Here is a 16311-nt window from a genome sequence, read left to right on the forward strand (position 1 = left end):
GCTGTTGTTGCTGCTGCTGCTACTGCTGCTGCTGCTGCTGCTGCCGCTGCTGCCTATGCAGCGGCGCCTCCGTCTTGTCCGGGCCGGTCCCTCCTTGGGAGCGGCCGCCGGCGCTCTCTCATCGTCCGACGATGACGACGATGACTCATGGATGGTGGGGAGGGGCCTGGGCGAAGGTAGGGACCTCCTCTTCTCGGTCCCCTCCCCACGCGCCTCCACCCGAAGGGACACCCCGGTGGTCTGGGTGTCCCCACTGCCCCCCGGAGGGGACAGGCGTCCCCGAATCGGCCTCTTCGCGGACGACCCGGGCGGGAGGGACGTCGCCCGAGTCGTCCTGGCTGGCGGGGTGGAGGCGCGGCCCGTGGCTGGCGGCGTCCGCGCCGCGACGGTGACCGCCGTAGGTGTAATGACGGCCACCGTCATAATTGGAGAGCCACGGACCGATGTCGTCACCGTCGTGGTGGTAAGTGTGGCCGGAGCGCTGCAGGGCGTGGGTGGTGGGCCCTGCAGTGGTGGTGTCGCTGGGGGGGCGCTGGAGGTGGTGGACGCGCCCCCCATCCTCTTCGCTGCCGCCCGCGTTATCCTGGGCAACGCGGGCGGGAGAGACGTCGCTCTTGTACTCCTTGACACCACCGCCGCTCCAGCCACGGCGGACGGGCTGCCCCGGGTGACCTCCGCGAAGGTGGTTGTGGGGGTCACCCTTCTTGACGGAAGAATTCGTCGGGGCGGGTCGGGTTGGGGAGGCTCGGTCGACGCCCGCCTCTTCCTCCCAGCTGCTGCGGGCGCCGCCGGGCTCTTCTTCCCCCTTGCGGGGGCAGGGGGCGTGGTGGTAGAGCCCCCTGAAATCCTCCCCTTGGGCCCCGACCCGCTGCTGGTCCTGGTGGAGTTGGGGCTCGCCTCGTCCGCGGAGGAGCGCCGGCTTCGTTGAAGGAACGCCGCGAGGGTGACGGAGCTCCGTGTCGCGGCGCTGCTCCCCACCACTGTCGTTGTCGTGGTTGCTGTGATTGTGGTGGTGGAGGCTCTCGTGGTCCTTGTTGTCCCGGCGGTGGGTGGACGAGTTCCTCGCCGGGGTTGCGTGGTGGTATTAGCGGTTGTCCTCTTTGACATGCTCGAGGAGGCCCCCTTCGACGCTGTAGTTGTTGCTGTTGTTGTTGTTGTCGTCGTTGTTGTTGTTGTTGCTGCGGTGGAGGCAGCCGTCCCCGTTGCTCTGAAAGCATTTAAACGAGCAGAAACAGAAACAGTTCGCGGTCTGGTGGAGGCGCACGTCGTTGCGCCCCCACAGGTCACCGGGGAAACACCCAGGGGGGGAAAGGAGACCTCACTCTCGGTGGAGAGATCCACCACGTCACGAGGTCGCGACTCGGCAACGCTATCGCCGGGCGTTGCGCGGGCGGCACTCCCTGCAAGGGAGTTGTGTCTAACGGAGACACACGGACCCCCGGTGGACGGGTGTTTTGTTTGGTGGTGCGACTTCACACGCTTCAGTGCATACGCACTTTCGTCGGTGAAGCCGCACTCACCGCACACCCACCTTTTGATCGCACCGGGGTGATGGATCTTTAAATGTTTGAATAGATCCGTGTGTCTCAGATAGACACACGCTCCCTTTTTGCACACGGTTCTGCCAAGGTAGCAGAACGGGCAAGGAAATTCTGCCGGGAACGGGTAATGCAGCAACACCACGCGCTCACTATTGCTATTTGTACTATCATTTTTGCTGCTATTACCCGCCATCGTGAAGATAGTGTCGCAACGCAAACACTCGGCTCGTCGAAATAAAATAAATAATCAAAATAATAAAACAAAACGCTCACCGGAGCAAACACAAACGGTAACGGTCGGAACGGGACGAACACGTAAGACAAGGGACAATAATAAATAAGTATATACACTAGAATAGACAACGGACAACGCGAACGCGAACGCGAATAAATTAATCACTTAATACGAATTAACGACGACGGAGAATCTAATAAAATAAAGTAAAATAAAGTAATATAAAACAATTCCGCTGTGCCCGGTGGACACAGCCCCGCACGAACGAACCGTGCTTCGCGTACGTGACTAGCAACCGCGACGGTTTAACTTTTCACGACACTCCACACGGCCTGGAAAACTCCGGAAACGCGAAGTATCGAGTTACACGGGGTGTAAAGGGCCTCCGTGTACCCCGATCTCTTGATTAAACAAATAAAACGGTGAATTTAATTAATCTAATAGCTGCTATTTCGCAGCGACGACCCGTAAAATCGAGCAAAAAACTCGAATTACGGGCGTACGTGCAAACAGTCTAACACCCAAAACACGGAGAGGTCGAATTCAAAACCAACGGCTACAAGTGTAAAGTTTACACTTATAACCGGGTACAAGGACGAACAAACCGAATCTACTCGGATTCAAACTCCTCGGAGGTCGAAATGGTCGACCTAGGAGGAGGGACGTCACGTATGGACGTCTAACGTCTACCCGATGCGTTCAACACCACCGCATCGGGAGCACTTTAAACTAATCACGCGGAAGGGACCTCCACCGATATTCCAAGTGTTAGACTTACCAAATCCGAAGTCCACCAGCTGAGTCGAACGCACTGATCACTGCACCACACACGGACACAGCACGCGCGACGCGGATGATAACGCGACACTCCGGTGAGCGAGTCGAACACAGGTTAAAACGAATACTTATAGCTACTGATGGATAAATCAAAGTGCGTGGGTTTGACTAGATAAAAACTGATCTTTGGAAACTCTTATTGAGCCGGTCCCAGAGGCACTGCAATACTGGGTCGACTCGCGGCGGAGGTGGAGCAAGCCCCAGCGGTCCGCCTTTTTCCAAAAATCAGGTTAATATTCTGACTCCTAATGAGGAGTGTATCAGATATTAAGCTGATAAGAACAGATAAGACGTTTATTTTAGCAATTAATGTTCCCCCGGGGCCGAAGCCCCAGGGGTATACACTTATTTTACAGAATAATTCGCATCGCTTCCGCACGAATTTAGTTATATATCATTTATAATATAAGGCTTGCGGGAGAAAGTTTTTTCCGCGTCCATTACGAGCGTACCCCTATTACAATGAGGTGAGAATTATAACATTCAATAAATTGAGTACATATAATAACAACCGTGTTACATGAGGCACGGATCGGTAAATTAATTTAACACCAAAGTAACAATATAATAAGATAGTATATACAAAGTATAAAGCATATTTTATATATATAACATTTATAAGAATTTGGCACACCATGTATCACGCAGCACTTGAAAGCCTAGAGCAGAGCATCAATGTGCGGATATACGCCTCATCCTAGTCATACGAGTCCGGTTGGGAGGTATTAGGCGCCATCAATCGGTCCAGAGCAGCAAGAATAAATTAGGCAGAAATAAATAGTTTAATTAATTAATGCATTGTCTAAATCAGAAGAATGATTCGCACTAAATGAGTAAAATAATAGTGTAAAATAATAAAATAGTGCAATCATAATTTAATTGACACCCACAGGCGCGTAGAACAAAGAAGAGTGAACATAAAATAGGCTACTGCAGTAAAATGCGATAGTATAAGTTAGTGGTTAAAATTTACGATAAATGTCCAAACAGTAAAACAGAATAAGATAACAGTCAGATAAGGTAAAATAGGATACAGTAAAATATAAAAGAATATCATACAGTACAAATTATAAATTAATTAATAAAGTCCTTCACCGACTGTGTCTAGGCGCCATTAATCTCTTAGTGTGGAGGCTATGTATATAGAAAAAGAAAAGGAATAAGAAAAAGAAAATAAAGAAAATAAAGAAAGTAAAGCAAAGAAAGGAAAAGAAAAGAAAGCTCACTCCAGACCATATCGACACACTCTCCCAACCCAGGTGTGGAGGCACTAAGGATCCGCAGGCGGCACCACCCCAGGGACGCGGGCGCCTCCACTGCTCCCGCTCAGCGCCGCCGATGACGACTCCGCCTCAGACGTACCCCGTGGAGCCCGGTACTGACGCACCCCGGATACATGCTCCACGTAGATATCTCTGGACCAGGCTATTGTCTCAGATATCATGAGACGCCTCATCAGCGCTGCATAACGCTGAGAGACGCGCAGCAGGTCCAGGACGAACTCGTTTCCCGGGTCCCACGCGCCCAGGGCGCCGACGACGAACGCATCTACGTGGACTCGGTAGCCGCGCCTCCGCAATGATTCGGCGAGGGGCTGATACTTACGTATCTTCGCCATCCTCGCCTCCTCAATCGCCTCGAGAGTGTTCTCGAAAGGCACGGCCACGTCGACCACGACGATGTTTTTCGACAGCCCGTGCTCCACGACGATGTCGGGACGCAGGGCTGCCAGCTCGCCGTCGACTCCCGGGACGCGCTTATTGACCCGGATCTCCCCTGGCAGACGGGCAGCCGCCACGAGCCTATGAACGAGGTTGTCATGCCGCAGCTGCCGGGCAGCGGAGTGAGGACCGCAGTGGGAGAGCACGTGGGGAAGGCCCTCGAACTCATGCCCGCAACGCCGGCAACGCTTGTCACCGGTCCCCCACCGACGTGCTCCATTTAGCGGCAACACGTCGAGGCGGGCCCGGTGAACGAAGCGCCAATCAGCGAAGCGGACAAACCCCCCGGTGCGCAGAAAGTGGTTACTGACCGCGCAACGGGAGGTCGCGTCGAAAACCTTCCCCTGGTCGGGCTTCCGAAGAAGCCTTTCCAGGTAGCACTCTCCCACTGCTGCCCTCAGCCTCCGCGTGACTTGGCCCTTGGCAGCAGGCGGCACAACAACGCTACGCCCATTCCGGGAGCGACAAACGACCGAGAGTTCTTCACGAACCTCGTCCCATCTCCAACTGAATCCCAGCCGCGCACATGAACGAATCCCGACGTTCCTTACTCGCGACCAGAACGAAGCCCGGCCCGCCGATGGCCTCGCCATCTCGCCCGACAAAGAGCCGGAGAGATAGTCGGCAAGGCCCCTGCTCCCAAGGGTCCGACCGGCCTTCTCCCGCACGGCGTCACACAGCGCTGACCTGGCCAAGTCCGCAACGACCGGATCGCTCGCATTCAATAACCTGAACGCGTGCGACACGGTCGCCACGTCGGCCAGATCCACCAGCGGGAGAAGGCCGCACCCACCCCAAGCGGGGGGGATATAGACCAGCTCCGCACTGGCACGCTGCGGGAGGTGCAACCACCTCTTTACCGTGCGTTTGATGACCCTGTCGGCATCGGCTAAAGCGGTTCTTCGCACGTGGCCTCCCCTGAACGCGAAATCGAGGCGTGGCAACAAGAATGTCGCCACGGTCTCGATTTTTTGCCAGGGGGCGAGCAGGGAATCGTCGACCGCGCGAAGATCTACTAGTAAGGCTTGGATCGTCGGATACGGGGTTTGGTCGATCCGAACCCCGGTCGGCACTCCCAGATGCTCGTAACTCCGCCCCTCCGACAGGGCAGGAACGAGTCCCCCGACTAGACGGAACTCGGTGCCAGCGACCCTCCCGTCCCCTCTAATGTGCAGGGTTGCACACTTCGAGGGGTTGAAGGAGAGCCCCAGCTGCCGAGCCGTCCCCTCTGCTGCTTGCAACAGCCTTCCCATTCCGTCGACGGATGACGCGACGAGTGCCACGTCGTCTGCGTACGCCAGGGCTGTCACCTTATGCCCTCTCACACTCAGACCCTCCACCGAGTCCACGGCCCCGCGAACCATGGCCTCAATGGAAAGGTCGAATAGGATCGGGCTAAGTGGGCAGCCCTGCCTCACCCCCGACTTCATGGGGATCCAGGGCGTGTACCCTTCAGCGGTACGGACCCGCGTCGCCACGCCGTCGTAAAGGCTGGCGACGATGTTGATGAGCGGCCGGGGAGCGCCGGCACCGGCCAGCGAATCGATGATGGTGGCGTGGGGAACCGAACCGAAAGCGTTGGCCAGATCCAACCACGCCACCACCACCTCCCTACGCTGCTTACGAGCGGCAGCCATGGCCTGCTGAAGCACAAAGTTGTGCTCCAGACAGCCTTCGAAGGGCAAGAAGCCCTTCTGTGCTTGGCTGAGCCGCTTGTTGACTACGGCCCAACGAGTGAGCCGATCGGCGACGACCGCCGCGAAGAGCTTGGGGGTGACATCACCCAGGGCGATAGGCCTCCAATTCGATAGGTCCTCGCGATCACCCTTCTTGAAAAGGAGGACGGTGTTGGACTGCTTCCAGCGCCCCGGAATCTTCTCCATGCGGCGGCAGGTGTTGAATACCGCCGTAAGGAGGACCGCTCCTGGGTCCCCCCTCCGTAGGTCACCATAGGTCAGACCGTCGGGTCCGGCGGAAGAAGCAAGCTTCATCCGCTTTAGCCGACGGCTGACCTCGGCTTCCGTGAAGGGGGAAACCAGGGCATCGTTCGACTCAGTGGTCGGGTCCTCCCCATAGAGAGAGGGAAGGCTACCAGGGCGGGCTCGGAGCGAGTAAACGTTCGTAAAGTGCTCCTGGACCCGTTCCAGGGGCACACTGCAATGGGGAGATTCTCCGGCGAGAATCTCCCGCACCGCGCGCTTCCGATCCGCCCTGAAAAGACGTTGGATTCGGGTAGCCTCCCCTACGCGATCCGGGACGCTGGGAGGGCCATCGCTCACCATCGAATTGGCCACATCGCCCCGACGCCCCTCACTCCCCGCGACTGGCCGGCGCCGACCGGCCCCCCCGTTGGAGGCGGCACTCCGTGCGCCAGCCCCGGGTCCCGCGGCCCTCCGCCCCTGAAAGTACTCGTCCACCTTCGTGGCGAGCGCCTCCAGTTGCTCGGGTGATCCCACCCCCTCCGCGAAGGCCACTAACCGCGCCCTTGCGGCAACGTCCACCTCCCGGCGTCCCCTAGATCGGGGTCTACCGGTTGGTGGCGCGCCGGACGCAGCGTCGCGACCTCCACCTCGGGGATGGGGCACCCTAGATTGCCGCGGGGCCCGAGGCTGAGACGCCCCGCCTACCCGCTCGCAAGCAGCCGGGAGGCCCGATGTCGCTGTCCCGCGCCGCCGCCCCACGGTCGCTGCAGGTGCACGACCGCCTCTGGTACCCGCACGACACCCACGTGTCGCACTCACCGGGTGGCTTTCCCGAATGCTCGACGGGGCCATCCTCACCGGAGCCTCCACGACGACGCTGCCCCGGGATGATGACGCGGGCGGGTCCCGCGCGCCTCCACACCTGCACACACAAATACACCCCCGGTTACGCCCGGGGGAGTCAATAATATTGTCATTAATGACCGGACTAGATGCCCGGTCGGTCAGTGAATAAAATCTATTTTCTGACAATAAATTATCTAAGTTGAGGCCCCCTTCCTCTTCCCTGGGGAGCCTCGGTGACCTTCGGGTGGAGGTAACCGGAGCCTCCACCCGCGGGGACGGCTGCCTTGGGGCCTCCTCTTCCCCCGACGAATCCGTGGTGGTTATTGTGCGGTCCACCCACCGCCTTCTCGCCGCTCCTGGTGTTGGTCCAGTCCGTCCCCTCGCGGCGCTCGTGTGGCTATTCCTGCTGCTGCTGCTGCTGCTACTACTGCTGCTGCTGCCACTGCCGCTGCTGCCGATGCAGCGGCGCCTCCTTCTCGTCGTTGTCCTGGCCGGTCCCTCCTCAGACACGGCCGCCGGCGCTCTCTCATCGTCCGACGATGACGACGATGACTCATGGATGGTGGGGAGGGGCCTGGGCGAAGGTAGGGACCTCCTCTTCTCGGTCCCCTCCCCACGCGCCTCCACCCGAAGGGACACCCCGGTGGTCTGGGTGTCCCCTCTGCCCCCCGGAGGGGACAGGCGTCCCCTGATAGGCCTCTTCGCGGACGACCCGGGCGGGAGGGACGTCGCCCGAGTCGTCCTGGCTGGCGGGGTGGAGGCGCGGCCCGTGGCTGGCGGCGTCCGCGCCGCGACGGTGACCGCCACAGGTGACACGACGGCCACCGTCATTATAGGCGAGCCACGGACCGATGTCGTCATCGTCGTGGTAGTAAGCGTGGCCGGAGCGCTGCAGGGCGTTGGTGGAGGGCCCTGCAGTGGTGGTGTCGCTGGGGGGGCGCTGGAGGTGGTGGACGCGCCCCCCATCCTCTTCGCTGCCGCCCGCGTTATCCTGGGCAACGCGGGCGGGAGAGACGTAGCTCTGGTGTTTCTTGACACCACCGCCGCTCCAGCCACGGCGGACGGGCTGCCCCGGGTGACCTCCGCGAAGGTTGTGGAGGGGGTCACCTTCCTCGATGGGAGGATGCGTCGGGGCGGGTCGGGTTGGGGAGGCTCGGTCGACGCCCGCCTCTTCCTCCCAGCTGCTGCGGGCGCCGCCGGACTCCTCTTCTTCCCCTTAGAGGGGGCAGGGGGCGTGGTGGAAGTGCCCCCTGAACTTCTCCCCTTGACCCCCGACCCGCTGCTGGTCCTCGTGGTATTGGGGCTCGCCTCGTCCGCGGAGGAGCGCCGGCTACGTTGAAATAGCGCCGCGAGGGTAACGGTGCTCCTGGTAGCGGCACTCGAGCCCACCGTGGTTGTTGTTGTTGTTGTTGTTGGGGTGGATCCTGTTGTCCTTTTTGTTGTCCCGGCGGTGGGTGGACGAGTTCCTCGCCGGGGTTGCGTGGTGGTATTGGCTGTTGTCCTCTTTGACGTAGTCGAGGAGGCCCCTCTCGACGATGTCGTTGTTGTTGTTGTTGTTGTTGTCGTCGTGGTTGTTGTTGCTGCAGTTGAGGCAGCCGTCCCCGTTGCTCTGAAAACGTTTAAGCGAGCAGTAGTTGTTCGTGGTCTGGTGGAGGCGCACGTCGTTGCGCCCCCACAGGTCACCGGGGAAACACCCAGGGGGGGAAAGGAGACCTCGCTCTCGACGGATAACTCCGTCACGTCAAGAGGTCGCGACTCGGCAACGCTATCGCCGGGCGTTGCGCGGGCGGCACTCCCTGCAAGGGAGTTGTGTCTAACGGGGACACACGGACCCCCGGTGGACGGGTGTTTTGTTTGGTGGTGCGACTTCACACGCTTCAGTGCATACGCACTTTCGTCGGTGAAGCCGCACTCACCGCACACCCACCTTTTGATCGCACCGGGGTGATGGATCTTTAAATGTTTGAATAGATCCGTGTGTCTCAGATAGACACACGCTCCCTTTTTGCACACGGTTCTGCCGACAAAGCAGAACGGGCAAGGAAATTCTGCCGGGAACGGGTAAAGCAGCTTCACCACGCACTCAGAATTACTAGAATTGTTGCTGCTATTACCCGCCATCGTGAAGATAGTGTCGCAACGCAACACACGGCTCGTCTAATAAAACAAATAGTCGAGATAATAAAACAATACGCTCACCGGAGCAAAACACTAACGGTAATTCGGAACGAACGGAACACTTAAGACGAAGGACAAGGTTAAATAAATAAAACTATATACAGTTGAACACAACGGACAAACGCGAACGCGAACCCGATTAATAAATCAATAAATCACACAATACGAATTAACGAAACGAAGCGGAATTTAATAAATTAAATAAAATAAAATAATATAAAACAATTCCGCTGTGCCCGGTGGACACAGCCCCGCACGAACGAACCGTGCTTCGCGTACGTGACTAGTAACCGCAAACGGTTTAACTTTCCACGACACTCCACACGGCCTGGAAAACTCCGGACCGCGACGTATCGAGTTACACGGGGTGTAAAGGGCCTCCGTGTACCCCGATCTCTTAATTAAAACAAATAAACGGTGAATTTAATTAACTAATTGCTGCTATTTCGCAGCGACGACCCGTAAAATCGAGCAAAAAACTCGAATTACGGGCGTACGTGCAAAGTCTAACACCCAAAATACGGAGAGGTCGAATTCAAACCCAACGGCTATAAGTGTAAAGTTTACACTTATAACCGGGTATAAGGTCGAACAAACCGAATCTACTCGGATTCAAACTCCTCGGAGGTCGAAATGGTCGACCTAGGAGGAGGGACGTCACGTATGGACGTCTAACGTCTACCCGATGCGTTCAACACCACCGCATCGGGAGCACTTTAAACTAATCACGCGAGAAGGGACCTCCACCGAAATTCCAAGTGTTAGACTTACCAAGTCCAGAGTCCACCAGCAAGCCGAACGCACTGAACACTGCACCAAACACGAGCACAGCACGCGCGACGCGGATGATAACGCGACACTCCGGTGAGCGAGTCGGAAAAACACAAAGTAAAATGACACTTAAAGCTACTGACGGAGAAGATCAAGTGTGTGGGTTTAATGGTTAAAAGAATATATCTGATCTTTGGAAACTCTTATTGAGCCGGTCCCAGAGGCACTGCAATACTGGGTCGACTCGCGGCGGAGGTGGAGCAAGCCCCAGCGGTCCGCCTTTTTCCAAAAATCAGGTTAATATTCTGACTCCTAATGAGGAGTGTATCAGATATTAAGCTGATAAGAACAGATAAGACGTTTATTTTAGCAATTAATGTTCCCCCGGGGCCGAAGCCCCAGGGGTATACACTTGTATACAGGATCATTCGTGTTGTTTCCGCACAAATTCAATCATAAAGTAGAAATATATTACATAGGGTAGTGCTGTGGGACAAGTCCCTAAAGCGTCCATTGTCAATATAACAGATTTACAGTAGAGTGAACTTTGCAACGTTCAATAAATTATTATAACATATCAATAACAGCGTGACACAAGGCACGGTTTAACAATTAGCTTTTCGATAGAGTATCAATATAATAACATAAATATAAAGTATAAACCATAAAGAAAGGTATATAATTTATGTATAACAAATACATTATCTTTAACATAATATGGCGCGTAGCACGATGGGCTCAGCGAATTGAGAGCGACAATGTGCGGATATACGCCTTACTGTAGTCATCCATGAAGGGCCGAGAGGTCCCAGCAGCCACCAAGGGGGTCCATATAAGCAACACTTAGTACTCGAGTTGTAGTAAAATAATAATGAAACTATTGAATAGGCAAATAAATAAATATAGTACGATAGAATAGACAAGATAATACAGTCAGACCAAGTAAAATACTAAAGTACTATATAGTATGGCACAGTCAGGTGGGCGCATAAAGAAATATAGAACTAATATCAATAATAAAAATAATAAGAAGAGGGCATTGAAAGGCGAAATGAGAAAGGATACGTTATGGTACGATGAAACAATCCACGATAGAGTAGGTAAAATAAGAATAGAGTGAGTCAGGAGAATAAAATACGTTAATAAGTAAATCAGTAAATAAAATAAAATAAAATGAGATAAAATCCAATGAGGTAAAATAAACTAAATCCGATACCATAAAATAAGGTAAGTTGAGTAAAATAAGTTAGGCTGGATCAGTTTAATTCTCATTTCGCGTGGAGGCGATGGAAGCGCAGACCAGACAGGCCAAACAAAACAAATAAAATAAATTAAAATAAAATACTTTACGATAAAGCAAATGAGAGCTTACTACAGACCCCCGCGGCTAGTCCTCTCCGCCCGCAGATGTGGAGGCACTAAGGATCCGCAGGCGACACCACCCCAGGGACGCGGGCGCCTCCACTGCTCCCGCTCAGCGCCGCCGATGTCGACCCCGCCTCGGACGTACCCCGTGGAGCCCGGTACTGACGCACCCCGGATACATGCTCCACGTAGATATCTCTGGACCAGGCTATTGTCTCAGATATCATGAGACGCCTCATCAGCGCTGCATAACGCTGAGAGACGCGCAGCAGGTCCAGGACAAACTCGTTTCCCGGGTCCCACGCGCCCAGGGCGCCGACGACGAACGCATCTACGTGGACTCGGTAACCGCGCCTCCGCAATGATTCGGCGAGGGGCTGATACTTACGTATCTTCGCCATCCTCGCCTCCTCAATTGCCTCGAGAGTGTTCTCGAAAGGCACGGCCACGTCGACCACGACGATGTTTTTCGACAGCCCGTGCTCCACGACGATGTCGGGACGCAGGGCTGCCAGCTCGCCGTCGACTCCCGGGACGCGCTTATTGACCCGGATCTCCCCTGGCAGACGGGCAGCCGCCACGAGCCTATGAACGAGGTTGTCATGCCGCAGCTGCCGGGCAGCGGAGTGAGGACCGCAGTGGGAGAGCACGTGGGGAAGGCCCTCGAACTCATGCCCGCAACGCCGGCAACGCTTGTCACCGGTCCCCCACCGACGTGCTCCATTTAGCGGCAACACGTCGAGGCGGGCCCGGTGAACGAAGCGCCAATCAGCGAAGCGGACAAACCCCCCGGTGCGCAGAAAGTGGTTACTGACCGCGCAACGGGAGGTCGCGTCGAAAACCTTCCCCTGGTCGGGCTTCCGAAGAAGCCTTTCCAGGTAGCACTCTCCCACTGCTGCCCTCAGCCTCCGCGTGACTTGGCCCTTGGCAGCAGGCGGCACAACAACGCTACGCCCATTCCGGGAGCGACAAACGACCGAGAGTTCTTCACGAACCTCGTCCCATCTCCAACTGAATCCAAGCCGCGCACAAGAACGAATCCCGACGTTCCTTACTCGCGACCAGAACGAAGCCCGGCCCGCCGATGGCCTCGCCATCTCGCCCGACAAAGAGCCGGAGAGATAGTCGGCAAGGCCCCTGCTCCCAAGGGTCCGACCGGCCTTCTCCCGCACGGCGTCACACAGCGCTGACCTGGCCAAGTCCGCAACGACCGGATCGCTCGCATTCAATAACCTGAACGCGTGCGACACGGTCGCCACGTCGGCCAGATCCACCAGCGGGAGAAGGCCGCACCCACCCCAAGCGGGGGGGATATAGACCAGCTCCGCACTGGCACGCTGCGGGAGGTGCAACCACCTCTTTACCGTGCGTTTGATGACCCTGTCGGCATCGGCTAAAGCGGTTCTTCGCACGTGGCCTCCCCTGAACGCGAAATCGAGGCGTGGCAACAAGAATGTCGCCACGGTCTCGATTTTTTGCCAGGGGGCGAGCAGGGAATCGTCGACCGCGCGAAGATCTACTAGTAAGGCTTGGATCGTCGGATACGGGGTTTGGTCGATCCGAACCCCGGTCGGCACTCCCAGATGCTCGTAGCTCTGCCCCTCCGACAGGGCAGGCACGAGTCCCCCGACTAGACGGAACTCGGTGCTAGCGACCCTCCCGTCCCCTCTAATGTGCAGGGTTGCACACTTCGAGGGGTTGAAGGAGAGCCCCAGCTGCCGAGCCGTCCCCTCTGCTGCTTGCAACAGCCTTCCCATTCCGTCGACGGATGACGCGACGAGTGCCACGTCGTCTGCGTACGCCAGGGCTGTCACCTTATGCCCTCTCACACTCAGACCCTCCACCGAGTCCACGGCCCCGCGAACCATGGCCTCAATGGAAAGGTCGAATAGGATCGGGCTAAGTGGGCAGCCCTGCCTCACCCCCGACTTCATGGGGATCCAGGGCGTGTACCCTTCAGCGGTACGGACCCGCGTCGCCACGCCGTCGTAAAGGCTGGCGACGATGTTGATGAGCGGCCGGGGAGCGCCGGCACCGGCCAGCGAATCGATGATGGTGGCGTGGGGAACCGAACCGAAAGCGTTGGCCAGATCCAACCACGCCACCACCACCTCCCTACGCTGCTTACGAGCGGCAGCCATGGCCTGCTGAAGCACAAAGTTGTGCTCCAGACAGCCTTCGAAGGGCAAGAAGCCCTTCTGTGCTTGGCTGAGCCGCTTGTTGACTACGGCCCAACGAGTGAGCCGATCGGCGACGACCGCCGCGAAGAGCTTGGGGGTGACATCACCCAGGGCGATAGGCCTCCAATTCGATAGGTCCTCGCGATCACCCTTCTTGAAAAGGAGGACGGTGTTGGACTGCTTCCAGCGCCCCGGAATCTTCTCCATGCGGCGGCAGGTGTTGAATACCGCCGTAAGGAGGACCGCTCCTGGGTCCCCCCTCCGTAGGTCACCATAGGTCAGACCGTCGGGTCCGGCGGAAGAAGCAAGCTTCATCCGCTTTAGCCGACGGCTGACCTCGGCTTCCGTGAAGGGGGAAACCAGGGCATCGTTCGACTCAGTGGTCGGGTCCTCCCCATAGAGAGAGGGAAGGCTACCAGGGCGGGCTCGGAGCGAGTAAACGTTCGTAAAGTGCTCCTGGACCCGTTCCAGGGGCACACTGCAATGGGGAGATTCTCCGGCGAGAATCTCCCGCACCGCGCGCTTCCGATCCGCCCTGAAGAGACGTTGGATTCGGGTAGCCTCCCCTACGCGATCCGGGACGCTGGGAGGGCCATCGCTCACCATCGAATTGGCCACATCGCCCCGACGCCCCTCACTCCCCGCGACCGGCCGGCGCCGACCGGCCCCCCCGCTGGAGGCGGCACTCCGTGCGCCAGCCCCGGGTCCCGCGGCCCTCCGCCCCTGAAAGTACTCGTCCACCTTCGTGGCGAGCGCCTCCAGTTGCTCGGGTGATCCCACCCCCTCCGCGAAGGCCACTAACCGCGCCCTTGCGGCAACGTCCACCTCCCGGCGTCCCCTAGATCGGGGTCTACCGGTTGGTGGCGCGCCGGACGCAGCGTCGCGACCTCCACCTCGGGGATGGGGCACCCTAGATTGCCGCGGGGCCCGAGGCTGAGACGCCCCGCCTACCCGCTCGCAAGCAGCCGGGAGGCCCGATGTCGCTGTCCCGCGCCGCCGCCCCACGGTCGCTGCAGGTGCACGACCGCCTCTGGTACCCGCACGATACCCACGTGTCACACTCACCGGGTGGCTTTCCCGAATGCTCGACGGGGCCATCCTCACCGGAGCCTCCACGACGACGCTGCCCCGGGATGATGACGCGGGCGGGTCCCGCGCGCCTCCACACCTGCACACACAAATACACCCCCGGTTACGCCCGGGGGAGTCAATAATATTGTCATTAATGACCGGACTAGATGCCCGGTCGGTCAGTGAATAAAATCTATTTTCTGACAATAAATTATCTAAGTTGAGGCCCCCTTCCTCTTCCCTGGGGAGCCTCGGTGACCTTCGGGTGGAGGTAACCGGAGCCTCCACCCGCGGGGACGGCTGCCTTGGGGCCTCCTCTTCCCCCGACGAATCCGTGGTGGTTATTGTGCGGTCCACCCACCGCCTTCTCGCCGCTCCTGGTGTTGGTCCAGTCCGTCCCCTCGCGGCGCTCGTGTGGCTATTCCTGCTGCTGCTGCTGCTGCTACTACTGCTGCTGCTGCCACTGCCGCTGCTGCCGATGCAGCGGCGCCTCCTTCTCGTCGTTGTCCTGGCCGGTCCCTCCTCAGACACGGCCGCCGGCGCTCTCTCATCGTCCGACGATGACGACGATGACTCATGAATGGTGGGGAGGGGCCTGGGCGAAGGTAGGGACCTCCTCTTCTCGGTCCCCTCCCCACGCGCCTCCACCCGAAGGGACACCCCGGTGGTCTGGGTGCCCCCTCTGACCCCCGGAGGGGACAGGCGTCCCCGAATCGGCCTCTTCACGGACGACCCGGGCGGGAGGGACGTCGCCCGAGTCGTCCTGGCTGGCGGGGTGGAGGCGCGGCCCGTGGCTGGCGGCGTCCGCGCCGCGACGGTGACCGCCACAGGTGACACGACGGCCACCGTCATTATAGGCGAGCCACGGACCGATGTCGTCACCGTCGTGGTGGTAAGCGTGGCCGGAGCGCTGCAGGGCGTTGGTGGAGGGCCCTGCAGTGGTGGTGTCGCTGGGGGGGCGCTGGAGGTGGTGGACGCGCCCCCCATCCTCTTCGCTGCCGCCCGCGTGATCCTGGGCAACGCGGGCGGAAGAGACGTTGCTCTTGTATTCCTCGACACCACCGCCGCTCCGGCCACGGCGGACGGGCTGCCCCTTGTGACCTCCGCGAAGGTGGTGGTTGGGGTCACTTTCCTTGACGGTAAAATGCGTCTGGGCGGGTCGGGTTGGGGAGGCTCGGTCGACGCCCGCCTCTTCCTCCCAGCTGCTGCGGGCGCCGCCGGACTCCTCTTCTTCCCCTTAGAGGGGGCAGGGGGCGTGGTGGAAGTGCCCCCTGAACTTCTCCCCTTGACCCCCGACCCGCTGCTGGTCCTCGTGGTATTGGGGCTCGCCTCGTCCGCGGAGGAGCGCCGGCTACGTTGAAATAGCGCCGCGAGGGTAACGGTGCTCCTGGTAGCGGCACTCGAGCCCACCGTGGTTGTTGTTGTTGTTGTTGTTGGGGTGGTGGAGGATTTCGTCGTCCTTTTTGTTGTCCCGGCGGTGGGTGGACGGGTTCCTCGCCGGGGTTGCGTGGTGGTATTGGCTGTTGTCCTCTTAGACGTAATCGAGGAGGCCCCTCTCGACGATGTCGTTGTTGTTGTTGTTGTTGTTGTCGTCGTGGTTGTTGTTGCTGCAGTGGAGGCAGCCGTCCCCGATGCTCTGGAAAC

At 58.3% G+C, this 16311-nt stretch overlaps 2 pseudogenes; both read right to left on the bottom strand.

The window, feature by feature from the left end:
- Nucleotides 1–2747: 2747 nt before the first annotated feature.
- Nucleotides 2748–2954, bottom strand: LOC143432119 (U2 spliceosomal RNA; annotated as a pseudogene).
- Nucleotides 2955–10252: 7298 nt separating this feature from the next.
- On the bottom strand, nt 10253–10459 carry LOC143432120 (U2 spliceosomal RNA; annotated as a pseudogene).
- Between the last annotated feature and the right edge of the window lie 5852 nt (nt 10460–16311).

The sequence above is a fragment of the Xylocopa sonorina genome, unplaced genomic scaffold (assembly GCF_050948175.1).
Source record: "Xylocopa sonorina isolate GNS202 unplaced genomic scaffold, iyXylSono1_principal scaffold0027, whole genome shotgun sequence".
In the NCBI taxonomy this organism is placed as follows: Eukaryota; Metazoa; Arthropoda; class Insecta; order Hymenoptera; family Apidae; genus Xylocopa; species Xylocopa sonorina.